General features: G+C 47.1%; 1 protein-coding gene and 1 long non-coding RNA gene across 9 annotated transcripts in view; one reads left to right on the top strand and one right to left on the bottom strand.

Annotated features, from left to right (window-relative positions):
• Nucleotides 1–6000, bottom strand: part of LOC116842051 — a 256493-nt gene that overhangs the window by 141368 nt on the left and 109125 nt on the right. The window lies entirely within an intron of this gene.
• The window catches only part of LOC116842049 (neurotrimin-like), a 206183-nt gene that overhangs the window by 152233 nt on the left and 47950 nt on the right, over nt 1–6000 (top strand). The gene's annotated exons all lie outside the window — the stretch shown is intronic.

The raw sequence follows: 6000 nt of genomic DNA, 5'->3' as shown, positions 1-6000 counted from the left end.
GAGAGAGAGAGAGAGAGAGAGAGAGAGAGAGAGAGAGAGAGAGAGAGAGATTCAACGCATACTGACCGCTCACGGACCGAATACACCCGGCGGTTTAACAAAGATATTAATTCATAAATCACTCGCTAAGACCGAAATTATTCCCTTAAGGAGCCGGTAGTCAAGTTGATTTACCGGTTTCCATGAATCACTCGAGCTTCCCGTTAGCAAAAGGAGCACAAAGAGAGGAAAAAAAAGAAGAGGACGGAAAGGGAAGAAAAAAATAAAGCGCACTCGCGCTGTTAACGCGGCCGAGGGAGAATTCGAGACACCCCCGATTCGTGCACTCGCGCAAGAATGCGGAGTATTCTCCACCTTGCTCGGCGTACCGTGCAAAAAGAATGCACGATAGCGACGCAATGTCGGGTGTTACGCGAAAAGTTCACAGACCGGTAGACGGGGTGCTGTATAGGGCCGCGGGGGCGCGCACGCATCTCGTCGCTATTAACATTTCATCCGACGAGGAAACACTTGCACTCGGCTACACGCCGGGTCTACGTGGTTGGTGTGCGCGTGCTGCTACGTATTCGGGATAAGGGAGCATGCCGCGACCCAAGAAATACCTTCCGCCACCGCTTCCTCGTTCACCCGTCCGCTCTTCTTCCTGGGACCGGCATGCGCCGAGTCTGTTCACGAGATTCTGCGGGTACGCAGTTTGCCGCAAGGGGCTTCCTTCACCACCAAGTTGTGAACTTATGCTGACTCCGGGCCAAGCGGCACGGCCATGCCGGGCGCAAGGCAAGAGGACGATACTTTGACCCATATTTTATTTAGTGCGCGAAGACGAAAGGCGGCTACGAGCGCGCTTCCTCGTCCGGACGAGGCGGTAATGAGCGTTTCATTGAATCCGCGAGCGGCGGGGCAATTAACGTCTCATTTACGCCGTCGGCCAATTTTTCTTTATTCCGTTGGGAATTTTCAATGAAAATTTCTCCAGAGATATCGGTAAGGAACCGGGGAACAATTGAGAATGAAATTAAAAGGACAGTAATTTAAATCTAGGAGATTTCAGCTCCCGCGCGATCTATTCTTCACGATGCTTCTCGGTAACGCTCGCGCGGATCGAACGCGTTCGTAGTACAAGCCCGTCGCTTCGATACCCGATGCAAAGTGCGGCACATTACGACGAGAAAGCGATGCATTATTGTTAGTAGTTCCCGTATCCGCGATCGAATGTATTTAATCGCGAATTTCTCGGCAAAATTATCTTTCGATCAATCTCTTAGGAGATATCTCAGTCAAAAAGATGTTATCTCATTCAATAGTGGAACAGGATATTCACTATTGCTTGATCAGTTACAATGGTTACGGACCGGAAAACTGATCAGTTTTTAAACGACAACAAGGTGCAACAGTAAAGATTTTCGAAAACGGTCTTTTGCATGAAAAGAAAAGCAAGATTGCTTTTCAAATGGAACCATATCTTTTTTGTTCGTAGTATTACGATACGGATTAAAACAAATTCATGACAAGAATCCTCTTGTGTATGGCCAAAAGGATTTTTCTAAAATTAAAAGGAAAATATTCTAAGCACAATGTTCTTAAAGTTGGAACGTTTTTTACCTACAGTACAAATTTTGCTTGTCACGCGTATTGTGCTTCAAGGGATCATATTCCTTGTGATTCAAAAAAGAGGAAAAAAGTTGGAGAAATATCTAGTAGATTCCCAATTAGCAGTCCGCTTCATTATAGAAGAGGGATAAATTTCTTTACTTTCTATAAAAGTTTTCGCTTGAAATATAGGATTACAGGCAATAACATCTTGCAATTGGAGTTTTTTTGAATGTTGGAAGACTTCCTTCTGGTTTTAAAAGAATCCTCTTGAGACCGTATATACGAGGATTCCGTTAAGCACACTATTATACCTTTTTGTATGTATATCAGTGAAGAACACGATGAGATGTCAGGTGGACGACACACCGAGAGAAATGATTGCGCGACGTGCACAGAAAACTTGGTGGATACGAGATCGAGCCTAATGCACTGACTCGACACTCTGTAATTCCACGACTACAAGATCGTCCGAAGATTACGTGGGACTTTAGAAACTCGCCCGAGGCGTTCCTCCGCGCCGTATGGCGAGAGTAGAGAACGCCGCTCCGATTCATCTATTATTAAACGGAAGCGCGAAGAAGTTCGAAAAAAAGGAAAAAGAGAAGAGAACGGGAGAAAGATGGCGGTAAGACAGTGGAAGTTTAGGACAGTGCATAACCGTTCTCGCGCTCCTTTACGACGGTCCCGCTTAATTTGCTGCGCGATTGCCACTTCTGCGCTTCCGCGGACGAAGACAGCTCTGCAAGATCCAATTTTACCTAGTTTTTCAACTTGTCGGTACCTCGGAGTTAGTCCTTTTATTCCTCGCGGATCTCATCCTTTCCCTTTCCGCGCGCGCACTACCGGTTTTCCTGACCCCATTGCACCTTCCCCCCCTCTTTCTCTCTCTTTCTCTGTTTTCCCTCGCCTTTCCCGGCCATCCACCATTCGGTCTACGCGTTACTTCTGTTCGCGCCTCTTTCTCACCTCTTCTTCTCCGTGCCATCCTTGCCTCGTCGCCCCCGCAAGCAGGAAGATCCAGGCAGTGCATAAAGAGAGAAGGATTAACACGGTTGAGTGTAAAATTAAATTTATTCCCCTGCAGGTTTCTGTAATATCCTTAGCCTCTCGAGACTCGTGTATCTTTGTAGCTGTTGCAAACCCGCGCGCGACTTTGACTTATTCCCCGATAACTGAAGGAGGTATTAATTAAATTTAAAAGCTGAACGCGCGAGGAGCGACTTAGCAGGACTCTAAAGGCACACAGAATTAGCGAAAGTTATCTCGAGCGTAAAATTGTAGGCAAAAGCGCGCTGCAATGAGAGAAGACGCCGCTGTGTACATCCTTTTCGTTTTTCCCCTTGTCGTTTCGGTTCGCGAACCTGCCGCGACAGAGAATGTGATTTCATTCTTCGGGTCGTCCACCGGCGACACTCGCGAACGAGCGCGGATGACGACGCGAGTCATAAATGTCAATTTCTTCCGAGCGAAAAAAGTTCCGCGCGCATTTCGAGATCAGCTACTGCTCTTATGACACTCTCGTCAATATTATAACATCGATACAAAATTAAGATGTGTCTCTTTGTTCATCCGTAATGAATCGCGATGCGAGTTTCAGTGCGGGCTGATGTTCATCAATTTAATATGCAGGCGAGTTGCGCGCCGCCTCGGCCGAGCCGAGTTGAGTTCTCTCTGCCTCCGGCCTTTGCCTTTTTAATTCTCTGCTGAATTTTATCTCGGTTGTTACGGCGCCGTCGCTTGAATTAGTTAAAGAGCCTATCGGAAAAGTGGCGACAGACCGGAACGAACCAACTTGGGTAAAACACTCCTCTGGGTGTATAAAGCTGTATTAGGCGTCGTACCTTACTTGGTCGTGCAACTTCCTAGTGCCGCTCGGGGACTCTCTCGCTCCTCCGGGAATTTACATGCGGTCGAGGAACCATTGAGCGAGACAAAGTGAATAATCAATGTGCACGAAATTATGTTAAGTAGACTATGACTTTCATTATCCGCCGTAAGTCAGCGAGCTCGCGAGCCTGCGAGCGAAAACGGCGGGGATGATGCGGTTTCGGGCCACGGTCGGCAGAATCGGCGTGAGAAATGTGGGAGCATTTATCGCCATATGGATACGTAACGTCATGTGCTCGAGTTTTGAACAATGAAGCTAATCCGACCGAAAGTGTTCTACGGTTGGGCACAGCGAGAGATAAGGCTCGCCATGAAATAATACCCGTTGGATTACGCCGCTGTGTAATCTGCTTTTACCTTCCATTTATTTTATGTCTCAGTTTCCATTTATGTAATTAGATAACCGCGAAACACACAATGACAGACTATTTGTTCCTAAAAAAAAGACTTCGTTAATTATACACGCGTTCATTCCTCGGTCAATAGTTACACTAATTATAACGACAACGCCACTTTTACCTCGACTCATGTTACACGTTACATGTTCGCAAATATCTTGCGATGTCGATGTGTTTTCGCGACTCGCGTATGTCTCACGTTACGTTGGATATAATTTCGTACGACATAAATCCGGAATATCGATTCGTGATCCTGAAACATCAAATCCCCGGCACGGTATTCCGCGCATATTTGGCTCCCGTTTACATATTAATCGGATTACGTTACACAGGGAAATAAGAAGATTATTGATGACCGAGTCCGATCTGCGACAGGTATGACTTCATGGAGACGAATAAACGACGACATTTGACGGGAACACGGCGGGCAGAGAACGCCGCGCGAAGAAAGCAACGATAATTTGTTGCGAGATGCCTTTGCGAGACTTTTCAAGCGAGTTCATTATTCTTTCTCGCGACTTTCTGCTTCTTCTTTTTCTCTCTCTCTCTCTCTTTAGTTCTCCCCCCGGTATGTTCCGGTCGCTTGATAAATAGTTCCTGGCAGTTTGACCTTTCGATGTGAATTCACGAGAAAAGACAAATCGATTCCGTTCCCGAGTGACCCGCTCGTCCGTGACAAATATTACGTCGTTCGATAACCGTCTACAGGAGTGTTTTGTGTGAGTCTTCGTTTTCAAAGAAAATCAAGCGCGCTGTATTAACTGTCTCGGCGTTCTTTTGCAATCTGGGCGAGACCGTTGTCGCTCAGCCACCAACGGCGGAAATATCGCGGCGTCAAAAATTTCCGGATATACTCGCGCGGCGATAAAATTCCGCCTCGCTCCGCTCGCAACGACGACGACGCAATCCCGTGACTGCGTTACATCGCGAGCTCTGCGGAGCGAGACTACGTTTTACGGAGCTTGCGTGAACCCCATGACGGAACGTAAAGTAAATACCGCAGAGACTTGAATAGTCTCAACGTAGCCGCGTAAATCTCGGGGCCGCGCGGAGGTCACCGTGAGACGCACGAGTGGATGGTATGCACGTCGTCGCTATCACGATGAAAGGTTGAAGCTCCGAAAAGCTGTCCCCCTGATTGCGCGTAACCGCGCTCGGCGCCAAGATTGGCCCATTAATCTTACCACGGACGTGCGCGATATCACACAGTTTCATGAGAAGGCGCCTTCTAAATAAACGGATGGGCGACCGCCCGAAAAGACGACGGGGACGACGACGCCGTCGCGGAAAATACAATTGCGCAATAGTTGTAGTTATGCTCGCTGTGAAAAGAAAAGGAAAAAGTGAGCGAGCGAGCGAACGGCTGTGACAGTACCAACTCTAACAATGAGACCTTTCTTAGCGGCGCACGTTGGCGCGAGCTTGAATGGAACAGCGGTCAATGGAACTCAGTTATCCAAGTTCGAGCGAAACAGAAAATTTGAAAATGCGCGAGAGAACTGGCAAAGATACCGTGAAAATGTGGCCAAGCGCAGCCTGGCTCGCGAGCCCGCGCGAGAACACCCGAGAAAGCGCGCGGAAGTGCATTTGCCGCTGCGGTTTTTATAGCGCGTCGGGTGTTACTCGGCGAGCAGAGAGACAGAGAGAGAGAACTTTTGTGCATAACGCATCGTAAACATATTCCAGATGCATACATTACAATGCGCGTTTGAAAAAATATATACAAAACTGGACGGAAATATTGTGAAGTACGTAAGGCACACAGAGAGGAACTCGTGAAACATTCATTCGTACGGCTAACGAACGCGTTTTCCGCGTTTATCTCGAAAAATTTCACCTGCGCGCGTTTATTATAAATTAATCTCGCGGAAATTTACATAGATTTTTTCTCGCTTGTTTTGCCTTCTCTTTTAGTTTGTGTGCGTGTGTGTGTGTGTGTGTGTGTATATATATGTGTGTGTGTGTGCGCGTGTGTGTATATTCTTTTTTTTTTGTTTCATACAGCAGCAGATTTGCGCGGGAGCGCAGCATTTCGACAGATTTATGTTTGTCATTAATTTATTGCAACGCCGTGTGCAATTACTCACGGCGCTCGTAATTATAATTTCCAATTTTCACTTGC

Source organism: Odontomachus brunneus, unplaced genomic scaffold, assembly GCF_010583005.1.
Source record: "Odontomachus brunneus isolate Ranch 3 - 2012 unplaced genomic scaffold, Obru_v1 Obru_scaffold_020, whole genome shotgun sequence".
In the NCBI taxonomy this organism is placed as follows: domain Eukaryota; kingdom Metazoa; phylum Arthropoda; class Insecta; order Hymenoptera; family Formicidae; genus Odontomachus; species Odontomachus brunneus.
This window is presented reverse-complemented; position numbering and strand designations above follow the sequence as displayed.